Raw genomic sequence first — 12,578 nt, 5'->3', positions numbered from 1 at the left:
TTCCACCCCATGTGAGAGTTTTGGTGGGGCTGCCATGTTTCTGGGTCTTTCCTGACATGTCTGGGAATTGGCATAATGTCAGGGGAAACTCGGACATATGGCAAGTAGTGCTATTTTTAAAAATCGGGGGAAAGCAAAGGCTCCCCCCCCCAAAAAAAACCCTCAACAACTTTGTTCAGATCTTCACTATTGGAAACCCTATTTTTGGGAGAGACTACAGTGGTGCCCCGCAAGATGAATGCCTCGCAAGACGGAAAACCCGCTAGACGAAAGAGTTTTCCGTTTTGGAGGTGCTTCGCAAAACGAATTTCCTATGGGCTTGCTTCGCAAGACAAAAATGTCTTGCAAGTTCCTGCGGGTTTCCCCCCCCCCCTTTCCCCCCTTTTTCTAAGCCGCTTATCCGCTAAGCCGGTAAGCTGCTAAAAGCCGCTAATAGCGCTAATCTGCTAAGCCGTCAATGGGCTTGCTTCGCAAGACGAAAAAACCGCTAGACGAAGAGAATCGCGGAACGGATTCTTTTCGTCTTGCGAGGCACCACTGTAGTAAAGTTTTTCAGGCGAGAGGGGCACAGACGCATTTCTAGGCTGCCGCGAAATTACACCTCCAGCAAACTTTGAAGTGAACGCGGGGCTCTCGGTCTGGCGAAACATTTGACAATTTCACTGTGTGTTAAGCAACAATAATTGCTGCGTCAATGTTTAATGTTAATTCCCTCTGTTTTCCAGTGCCGGTACTGGCCCTCCCTGCCTCTCGTGTGTTTCTGCACCTCTCCAAAACGCATTACTCGCCCTGTGTAAATATATTTATATATAAACATATATGCTTGCGTATATCAATGAGAAACAAGCCCCCACTGACGTAACAAAACAAAGGGTTGTGTCCAACTAAGTTCTACCCAGAATAGAGCCATTAAAATGATGGCTCTAAGTTACGCCACAAACACACCACATATTTGTTGTTTTTTTAAATAATTTTTTATTGATTTTCCAATTTTATCAACACAACAACACTAAACAATACATACAACAACAGACACACACAAAAAGAAAACATAGATCCAACTTTCTTAACCTCCTTTTCATAAGCCTCTTTTCTCGGACTTCCCCATACCTTCCCCTTTTTGCATCCTAGTTTCACAATTTTTCAGCAACTCTTTTAACCAATTAAAATTTAACCTTATTCTCCTTTTCAATATCACATTAAATAAAAAAGAATAAATATAGCTGTAATTATACATCTTCCTTTCCCTTCACACTTTAACACTCCTCAATTTTATAGCGATTTTTAAGATATATTTTAAACTTCTTCCAATCTTCCTCCACAGTTTCTTTCTCCTGGTCGCGGATTCTGCCGGTCATTTCTGCCAATCCCATAAAGTCAATCACTTTCGCCTGCCATTCTTCCAGCGTGGGTAGCTCTTGTGTCTTCCAATACTTTGCTAGTAGAATCCTTGCTGCCGTTGTGGCGTACATAAAAAAGATCTTGTCCCTCCTTGGCACCAGTTGGCCCACCATACCCAAAAGAAATGCCTCTGGTTTCTTATGAAAAGTACATTTGAGTACTTTCTTAATTTCATTATAAATCATTTCCCAGAAAGCTTTAATCTTCGGGCAGGTCCACCAAAGGTGAAAGAAGGTACCTTCAGTTTCATTACATTTCCAGCATTTATTATTGGGCAAATGATAAATCTTAGCAAGCTTGACTGGAGTCATGTACCACCTGTAAATCATTTTCATAATGTTTTCTCTTAAGGCATTACAAGCCGTAAATTTTATACCTGTGGTCCACAACTGTTCCCAGTCAGCGAACATAATGTCATGTCCTAGGTCCTGTGCCCATCTAACCATTGCTGATTTAACAGTTTCATCAATTGTATTCCACTTCAACAGCAAGTTATACATCTTTGATAGGTTCTTAGTATTGGATTCTAACAGTTCAGTTTCTAATTTCGATTTTTCCACCTGGAACCCAATTTTCCTGTCTTGTTTAAAGGCCTCCATTATTTGATAATAATGGAGCCAATCTCGTACTTTGGACTTTATCTTCTCAAAACTCTGTAATTTAAATTCGCCACTCTCTATTTCTAAAATCTCAGAATATTTTGGCGAATTGGTTCTCGTGTTTAGCTTCTTCACCTCTTTAGCCTCCATTGGTGATAACCACCTGGGAGTTTTATTTTCCAGCAAATCCTTATACCGAGTCCACACATTATATAATGTTTTCCTGACAATATGGTTTTTAAAACCCTTGTGCACTTTAACCTTGCCATACCAGATATATGCATGCCAACCAAACATGTTATTAAAACCTTCCAAATCCAGAATGTCTGCGTTTTCAAGTAGTAGCCAGTCTTTCAACCAGCAGAAAGCTGCCGATTCATAGTACAGTCTTAAGTCTGGCAGGGCAAATCCCCCTCTTTCTTTTGAATCAGTAAGTATCTTAAAGTTTTTTCTGGGCTTTTTGCCCTGCCAGACAAATTTAGATATATCTTTCTGCCACTTCTTGAAACAATTCAGTTTATCCACAATTTGTAATGTCTGAAACAAAAATAGCATTCTAGGCAATACATTCATTTTAATCACTGCAATTCGTCCTAGCAAGGTAAGCTTCAAGTTCGACCATATTTCTATATCCTTCTTAATCTCAGTCCAACATTTGTCATAATTGTCTTTAAATAAATTCACATTTTTAGGTGTCATATTAATTCCCAGGCATTTCACTTTTTTCGCCATAATTAGACCAGTTTCCTCTTGAAACCTCTCTCTTTCCCCGCTTGTTAAGTTTTTTTCCAAGACACTGATGGACTACCTGGATTATAAGGTGATTCTTTTAGGAGATATGAACGGTGTCGTCTCTACATATATGGACAAAGCACAAAGACAGGTGATTTCTAAGGATGGGAGATTACCTAAGACTTTCTTTGAAATGACCGACCACATGGACTTGATAGATATTTGGAGACTAAGAAACCCTCTCGAGAGAGAGGGGACATTTTTCTCAGAGTCCCAGATGACATGGACAAGAATAGACCAAATATGGATTACTAGTGGAATGGCTCCAATGATAAAAAAAGTGGAAATCTGCCCAAAGACATGCTCCGACCATAACGCGGTAAAGATGGAAATGAAGGTAACAACAGCTGGCTCCTTTAGATGGAGAATGAATGACACCCTATTTAGAGATCCAGAAGTCTACAAAAAGGCCCAAAAAACTTTGAGGGACTATTTTGAGATAAATCTAAGGACAGAGGTGGAGAAAAGAGTGATCTGGGACGCAAGCAAGGCCGTGATGCGAGGTTTCCTAATACAGCAGAATTCCCTAAAAAGGAGGAAACAAAATGAGAAGAAAGATAAGATTCTGGAAAAAATAAAAGAAGGCGAAAAGAAATTGAGGTCTAAACCAAAGTCTCATGAGATCTTGAGAGAAATTAAGTTTTACCAGACGCAATATATGGAACTGATGAAACAGGAGATAGAATGGAAGATAAAGCAAATGAGACAAAGGACATTTGAATCAGCAGATAAATGTGGGAAACTCCTTTCATGGCAATTGAAGAAGAGACAGAAATTGAACACTGTTACAAGTTTGGAGGTGGATGGAAAGAACATTTCTAAGCCAAATGAGATCAGTAATTGCTTTCAGAGTTATTTCAGAAGACTCTATGCACAAGGGCCAGAAAATGAAGGAGAAATAGAAGATTTTCTTAAGAAATATGGATTACAAAAAATCTCGCAACAGAGTGTGCAGACTTTGAATGAGAAAATAACTGAGCAAGAAATAGAGGGTGCCATTCAGAATATGAAACTAGGGAAATCTCCAGGACCAGATGGACTAACCTCCAGATACTATAAGGCGTTAAAGGAATGGTTAATACAGCCGCTTAAGGAGGTTTGTAATGAAATATTAGAGGGGAGGAAGGCACCTGAATCGTGGAAAGAAGCTTTTATTACACTTATACCAAAGACTGAGGTTGATAAAAAACAGATCAAGAACTACCGCCCAATATCTTTATTGAATGTGGATTACAAAATATTTGCAGACATTTTGGCAAAAAGATTGAAGAAAGTGTTGGTGGAGGAGATTCATAAGGACCAGGCAGGCTTTCTCCCGGGTAGACACCTATCGGATAATGTAAGGAACATAATTGACATAATAGAAATGCTGACAGTTAATAGTAATACGAAGGCAGTTTTGATTTTTGTGGACGCGGAGAAAGCCTTTGACAATATTTCTTGGAAGTTTATGAAGAAGAATCTCCATGGGATGGGGGTAGGCCAAAGATTTGAAAATGGTATAGGTGCAATATATTCGGAACAAAAGGCAAAATTAAAATAATGATGCAGAGAAGGGGAGGTATGGGGAAGTCACGTTTTATGTATTTGTTTGTGATTTGTTTGTTTTTCCTATACCCTTGTTCCCTGATTTCTTTGTTTTGTAAAAATAATAAAAAATTATTATAAAAAAAAAAATAAAATGCTCTTTTGCTAGGTTTTTAAGGAAAAAAAAAAAAAAGAAAAAAAAAAAAGGGACACGGCAGGGGTGCCCAATTTCCCCGTTACTTTTTATATTAGTCCTGGAGGTTCTGTTAAACATGGTAAGGGGTGACCAGCTGGTTAAAGGAGTTCAGGTCAGAGCCAGAGAGTACAAACTGAAGGCTTTTGCAGATGACTTAGTTTTGACCCTACAGGAGCCAGACACTAGTACAAAAAGAGTTTTAGAACTAATCCGAGTTTTTGGTCAGGTAGCAGGATTTAAATTGAACAAACAACAAACACACCACATATTTGAAGCACTTCAAACAGTTGTGGCTTCTGCCAAAGAATTCTGGGAGCTGTAGCTTGCGAAGGACTTAAGAGTTGTTGGGAGATGCCCTATTCCCCTCACAGAACTACAGTTCCCAGAGTTCCTTGGGAAGAGGGATTGTTAAACCACCATGGAAAGTGCAGCTCTCAGACCCTTAACAGTAATGGCATCCCCCAGAGAATTCTGGGAAGGGTAGTTTGTTAAGGATGCTGAGAGTTGTTAGGAGGCTCCTATCGACATGTCCCAGAATTACAGAAGCCGTCCTGGTTTCTGATTTGATTCTGGAATGTCCCGCTTTTCCTTAGGTAGAGGTAAAGGGACCCCTGACCATTAGGTCCAGTCGTGGCCGACTCTGGGGTTGCGGCGCTCGTCTCGCTTTATTGGCTGAGGGAGCTGGTGTACAGCTTCCGGGACATGTGGCCAGCATGACTAAGCCGCTTCTGGCGAACAGAGCAGTGCACGGAAACGCCATTTACCTTCCCGCCAGAGCGGTACCTATTTTATCTACTTGCACTTTGTGCTTTCGAACTGCTAGGTTGACAGGAGCTGGGACTGAACAACAGGAGCTCACCCTGTCGCAAGGATTCAAACCGCTGACCTTCTGATCGGAAAGTCCTAGGCTCTGTGGTTTAACCCACACCACCACCCGCATCCCTATCTGCTTTTCCTTAGGATTTCCCTATTCTCATCAGAAAAATGTTGGAAGATATGGAGTTATGCAATCCCCAAGCCATCTGAAGGTAGCTCTGTATAGGGAAGGGTATTTTTTAAAATGTTTAATGTTTTATTATGTTTTTATATATGTTGGAAGCCACCCAGAGTAACTGGGGCAACCCCGTAAGATGTATGGGGTATAAAAAGTAAAATTATTATGATGGAATAGCTCCCAAATCTCTGGGATTTTATTTTTGTACACTAATATTTGGTGATCTTTCAGGGGAACACATTTGCCGTCCAGATTGTCCATGCTATCAGTTCTCAGCGCGTCTCTCAACAAGGCTCAAGCCACCTATTGTTATCTGAGTTAATATTATGACTACTCCGCAGTATTTCTGCTTTTATTATGTTCACTTCTGAGCTGCTGGCAAGAGGCGACTCTCCGTGAGAGAACAATCCCTCCTGCCGATGAAGTACAACACTGGCTTCCCGTTTGCTGTGTAAACTGTTACAAGAGTGTCCCAGCAGGCTGCTGATATATTATGGACTGCCTAAATATATCAGCAGCCATTACAGATATATGCAGGGTTGCCATATTTCAAAAAGTGAACAGAAAAGCTTTTTTGTTGTTTAATCGTTTAGTCGTGTCCGACTCTTCGTGGCCCCATGGACCAGAGCACGGCAGGCCCTCCTGTCTTCCACTGCCTCCCGCAGTTTGGTCAAACTCATGCTGCTAGCTTCAAGAACACTGTCCAACCATCTCGTCCTCTGTCATCCCCTTCTCCTTGCGCCCTCCATCTTTCCTAACAACAGGGTCTTTTCCAGGGAGTCTTCTCATGAGGTGGCCAAAATATTGGAGCCTCAGCTTCAGGATCTGTCCTTCCAGTGAGCACTCAGGGCTGATTTCCTTAAGGATGGATCGGTTTGATCTTCTTGCAGTCCATGGGACTCTCAAGAGTCTCCTCCAGCACCATAATTCAAAAGCATCCATTCTTCGGCGATCAGCCTTCTTTATGGTCCAGCTCTCACTTCCATACATCACTACTGGGAAAACCATAGCTTTAACTATACGGACCTTTGTTGACAAGGTGATGTCTCCACATTTTAAGATGCTGTCTTTCTTTTTTAGTTTTGCCCAAAGTTCTTGAGCTCAATCTTTGCTCGTACAATTTGAGGGAGGAATGGAAGAAGAGCCCTGCTACTTCAGATCACAGGTCCAGCTATTCCTCATTTCATCCCCATGTTGAAGCCAAGAAACGGAGACTGCCCAGCTCTGTGAGCTTCATGGCCTAGCGGGGATTCGAACCTTGGTCTCCTAGGTCCTGGTCCGACACTCTAACTCAGGGGTAGGCAACCTAAGGCCCAGGGGCCAGATGCAGCCCAATCGACTTTTCAATCTGGCCCACGGACGGTCCTGGAATCAGTGTGTTTTTACATGAGTAGAATGTGTCCTTTTATTTAAAATGCATCTCTGGGTTATTTGTGGGGCATAGGAATTCATTCATATTTTCCCCCAAAATATAGTCTGGCCCACCACATGGTCTGAGGGACAGTGGACGGCCCACAGCTGAAAAAGGTTGCTGACCCCTGCTCTAACTACAGTACCACACTGGGAACAGAAGTGGTAGCATTATACAGTAGTACCTCAGGTTACATACGCTTCAGGTTACAGACTCTGATAACCCAGAAATAGTGCTTCAGGTTAAGAGCTTTGCTTCAGGATAAGAACAGAAATCGTGCTCCGGCAGCACGACGGCAGCAGGACGCCCCATTAGCTAAAGTGGTGCTTCAGGTTAAGAACAGTTTCAGGTTAAGAACAGACCTCCAGAACGAATTAAGTACTTAACCCGAGGTACCACTGTAATCAGGAAAACAAAGGGAACATCCCTCACATCTGAGTGCACACTGGAAATAAGACCATTACCTATGTCCCTATGTTTACACTCCAGTATTGGGGGGCTGCTTGGGAATCCACCAGGAATTCCTCCAAAGTAGAAGTCTTCACATTCATGCAGAAATGTTGCTTAAGGGAAACCAACCCTTGATAAACGTCAGATTTATCAAGGCTCTCCAGGAGGGCTTGGCAGTCGAGAAAGGATAAGTAGGATTTGCTCGTGGGGTGGGAGTCAGCGCTCAGCCGATAACACTTGACAAATGGGCTGAGAACAGGGCCCTGGGCTCTTGCCAAGGTTGAGGATATTGAGAGCTTCTGGGGTGCATTTTATGAGCAGAAACTCCTTTTCCACAGCAATCCCAAAGCACAAAAGGGGAAGGGGGAGATGTGAAGAGATTGAGAGAGAGAGTTTGGTTTGGGTTTGGAACTGGCTTCTTTCCAGATCTTCTGAAACTCCTTGGGCCCAGGCCTGCAGATCATCAGCAACTAAATATGCCAAGTATTTGCCGCCATGCTGTTCCACCGGTATTTATCTGTTTGCAGAATGCAAGCAAAGAATGTGCAGGACAAACAAGCGCTGGCCTTTTCTGCCCTCGCTGCATTGCGCAGAGAATAGATATCGGTGAATTATGTCCAACACACATAATCCTCTCATTAGACCTGTTTGTTTTGGTTGAGCCTTGCGAATAACAGTTAGGGCTGCCAAACAGGCGTTTCACAAATACCTGGTCTTCTGGGGGTTAGATAACAGGCGGAGCCTGCAAGCTTTTGATGGGCAGGGGTGGTAAAACCTAACAGGGTTTGGAAGGGTAGGTCCTGGAAGGTTTTGATGGTTCAAAGGGTGGATCTCGATGGCTTTGAGGCTGGGGGAATGGGGAGGTTTATAGCAGGGGTAGGCAACCTAAGGCTCGGGGGCCCGGATGTGGCCAGATTGCCTTCTCAATCCGGCCCGCAGATGGTCCAGGAATCTGTGTTTTTTCATGAGTAGAATGTGTGCTTTTATTTAAAATGCATCTCTGGGTTATTTGTGGTGCATAGGAATTCATTCATCCCCCCCCCCCAAAAAAAAAATAGTCTGGCCCACCACATGGTTTGAGGGATGGTGTACCAGCCCACGGCTGAAAAAGGTTGCTGACCCCTGGTTTATAGGCACCAGGGCTATTGAACTGGGTGCATAGTTGATAGAGAACAAATTATTTGATTTCATTGTTTATTAAGTGCATTTATATTCACTCTTTCCTCCAAGGAGCTTGAGATGGTTCACATAGCTTCTCCCCATTTTATCCTCACCATAGCTGTCAACGTTTCCCTTTTTTTAAGGGAAATTCCCTTATTCCGAATAGGATTCCTCGCAAGAAAAGGAAAAAAGTTGACAGCTATGATTCTCACACCAACCCCATGAGTTAGGATAGGCTGAGATTGACCCAAGACCATCCAATGAGCTTCAGCATTGAGGAGTGGCTTGAACCCTGATTTCCCGGACCTTATCACTAATGACTGCACATGTAAACTCCCAAGACTCAAAACAGCTGGTTCATTCAACAAAATGTGTAATATTGTTTGTTTCTTTCAAATATTTATAGACTGCTTTTCATTTGACTAAGTGGTTTGCAAAGAAAAGCAAACAATATATTTAAATACATAACACAATAAAACAGATGAAACATCAAAAATCTATAAAATAGATTTCCACTTACTCTATGCCCACACAAATTATGTTAAGTATAGTGATTTAATTTTCTGAAATTGGGAGTGCTTAAATGCGTTGTTGTGTGTTTGATTCTGGAATGTTCCCCAGTAACTCTTGTGTGACTGGTTAACTGGTCCCACAGGAGGTATCTTATTCTGTTCTCCATTTTGTTTGGTGTGTGAGTGACTTGACTGTAACGGCTGCATCTCCATGAACGCTGGAGAAGAGACTGTGTTAGATAACACTCTATCTCAACACAATAGAGAGGAGGGGTAATGTTTCTGTGTGAATGCATGTGACAGAAAGAAGTACAGACGTTGACCTTCTCCTAAAAAAGCAGCAAGGAGAATTCTTCTGGAAGGAGAAACCTCCCAGAAGGAACTGTGTGGCCTTGCTGGGTCATGGAAGCCCCGGAAACAGAGAAATACACAGATTTGCTTGAATGCTTAAGGAAGAAGCTGTAATCTTCAGCTAAGGAAAACTTAGTCCATGCTTGGATAAGCACGGCAATGTAAATACAGTGGTGCCTCGCAAGACGAAATTAATCCATTCCGCGAGTCTCTTCGTCTAGCGGTTTTTTCATCTTGCGAAGCAACCCTATTAGCGGCTTAGCGGCTTAGAAAAAGGGGGGGAAAGGGGGAAAAACTCGCAAGACTCGCAAGACGTTTTCGTCTTGCGAAGCAAGCCCATAGGGAAATTCGTCTTGCGAAGCACCTCAAAAGACGGAAAACCCTTTCGTCTAGTGAGTTTTTCGTCTTGCGAGGCATTCGTCTTGCGGGGCACCACTGTACTTTGCATATTTTCTTCTTTAGCTATATGTTCTGAAAGTAGAAAGCTGTTGAATATTTTAACAAGTGTTTGGACATTGTTTTAATTTCGAGAAGAGAGTCGGTATCGCACATGATTTGGCTTCCCAGGTGCAATTTAGCTACACTGCCAACAAATACCACACCCACCAACACAACTTAATGTCAATCCAACCTGTGCCAGCACACATTTCCCCGCACAAACGCACTCACCCTTACTCTCAACAATAATTACCAATCCCCCCAAATCCCCTGGGTGCATACCCGAAAAGACTGCAGTACCACATGGGTAGCCCAACAGCACGTCGCTAAAAACCAAGACTGCATTCACTGTTAAGTTGTGGGTGAACATATCAGACGACACAGCGATTCTTCAGACAGCTCTTGTTTATTCACAGGCCAGGACAGAACTGGGCTGAAGGGTTCAGCCAACCTGCTTATATAGAGCTCAGCTACAAAGCAACAGTAACAACTTTCTGTAACTATCCAATCACTGAACGTCACTTTCAATTCCTTATTTGCATATGTGGACCTGAGTGAAAACTACAGTATCGCCCTGCTGGCCCAGGGAGAGAACTTTAGTACATAACATTCACTACATACATTTAAAGCACTGAGATACTACTCTGAACATTCTTTTTCATTCCCCCCCAAATAATTCTGGGAGTCGTAGTTCGTTAAGGGAGCTGAGAGTGCTTAGGAGACCCCACCCTATGCCTCTCCTGGAGCTACAATTCCCAGGTGATTTAACAATTCCCCTTCACTGGGAGCTCTGGAAATTGGATGGTGAAGATTGAAAAATGGATAGGTGATGCTCTCACCCTCATGGTGTCCCAAAGCCAAGGTGGTTCTTTGAAGCTGCTGCCATTGCATGATGTCCATCTTTGGAACTAGAAGAGCTCAATGTGAGGTTGAGTTTTCCAATTACATCCCCCTCTGTGAACGATCAGTTCCCACCTTTCAAGGCCAGGGATTAAACCAAGACAATCCCAGCCAGCTGACATTTCGGTTCGCCCATAACCTCTCCATGTCCAGGCCGGGACGCAAGCACAATGTACTTCCTCGATTTTACTGCCCTTGTTCACTTCATGTCATGCCAGCAAAACTTGATTTAGGAAGCTCTAATCATGAAGCGACAATGTTTTTCACCGGCCCTTCCCAAAAAGATTTCCAGAGAGCTTCGCTGACTGTCGTCTAGGACGTTTTTGCCTGGAACAGTTGCAGAAAACATCTCTCTCCTTCCTGAGGGGTTTCGGGTAGGCTGCCCTTTTCTTTTATTTTTCAAAGGAAATGCAACAGGGGTTTGTTTATAACGTGCTAAATACCTTTTTGTCATGCCAACAATCTGTTTCCCTTCGGCTTTCAGGGCGTTGAGTCGGCACTTGTAAATCATGTTGTCCACGGGCAATAAATGTTTCTCCAAAATGGTGGCCATTCCCAGGCATGATTTGTGGTGTGTTATAAATAAGGCAGCAACTCATTTCTTCCCAAGAAGGAGCAAAGGCACAATGTGGACCCACCCTCTGGTACCCTCCAGAGATTGTAGGATTTCAGCTCCCAACAGCCCCTGTGGTCAAGGATGCTGGATTCTCAAGGGCACCAGGTTGGGGAAGCTTGTCTCAAGTGTTTGGTAATGCCAAATGGTAAGTTTCTGCATCTTCTACAGGGTGTCTGGAAGCGGTTTGTTTATTAGTGTTAAATAGTGCGTAGACATAGCAGATGATGCAGCGATTTCTCCAAAGCAGCTCTTTATTTGTAAGCTGGAACAGAACTGAACAGCAAACAGCTCAGCCGGCCTGCTTTTATAGGCAGCCGGCTGTCGACGTGGTAGCAACAACAACCCAGGGTTTCCCGCCTAAAGTAACTGATGTGGACCTGAGTAAAAACTATATACGTGATACTCCTGGTGGCCAGGGTGAGAACTTCAATACATAACACCCCTCCCCACCGAGATAAGGCATTAGTTACAACCATAGTGGTTCCATTACATACAGCAATACCCTTATTGGTTTCAGTAAGGCCCATAAGCATATTAATTGACCCTATTCACCATACAGCTTTACATGTGCAGTTTGTCCAATGAACATAGTATTTTAAATATGCTGAGCGCTTGGAAACCCAGCTGGATCGCCAAGGGCCAGTCCCAGAGTCCAGGTGGCCTTCCGATTCTGGCTGTGACTGTGGTGCGACCAAATGTGGCATTGAGCCTGAGTTCCCTGGCTCTGCTGCTGTCGAAGGAACTGCTGTCAGCGGACACGGCGGATGGTCAGGCACGGCGGTGGTCTGAGTCTCTGGAGAGCCAGGCAGACCCACTGAAATGGCTTGGCTCGGCTCCATGCCCTCAGTTTGTGAGGAAGATGTAGGTGGAGACTTGCCTTCCATTGACTGCTCCGGAGCTGGGGCCACAGTTGGGGGCACAGAGGTAGTGTGACATGGGCTGCTGGCCTTGTGGATCTCCTGGGCTTCAGCAGCTTCTGAGTCCATGACCTCCTCAATGGCTTTCTGCAGCATGAGGTCTGGCTTCACGAGGAGATGCCATTGCAGACAGATGTCTGGACCCCGCAGACAATTCGATCCATCAGGGCATCGTCTAAGGCTCGGAACTCGCAGTGCATTGCAGCCTGTCGGGGGGCGGCGGTGTAGTTCTTAATTGACTCCCCCTCTGCCTGGTTCCGGTGGTAGAACGCATGGCGGGCAGCAATCTTGGACGGCTTTGGCGTGTAGTGGT

The sequence above is a fragment of the Podarcis gaigeae genome, assembly GCF_964106915.1.
Source record: "Podarcis gaigeae genome assembly, chromosome: 12".
Taxonomy (NCBI): domain Eukaryota; kingdom Metazoa; phylum Chordata; class Lepidosauria; order Squamata; family Lacertidae; genus Podarcis; species Podarcis gaigeae.
Note: the sequence above shows the minus strand (reverse complement) of the source record.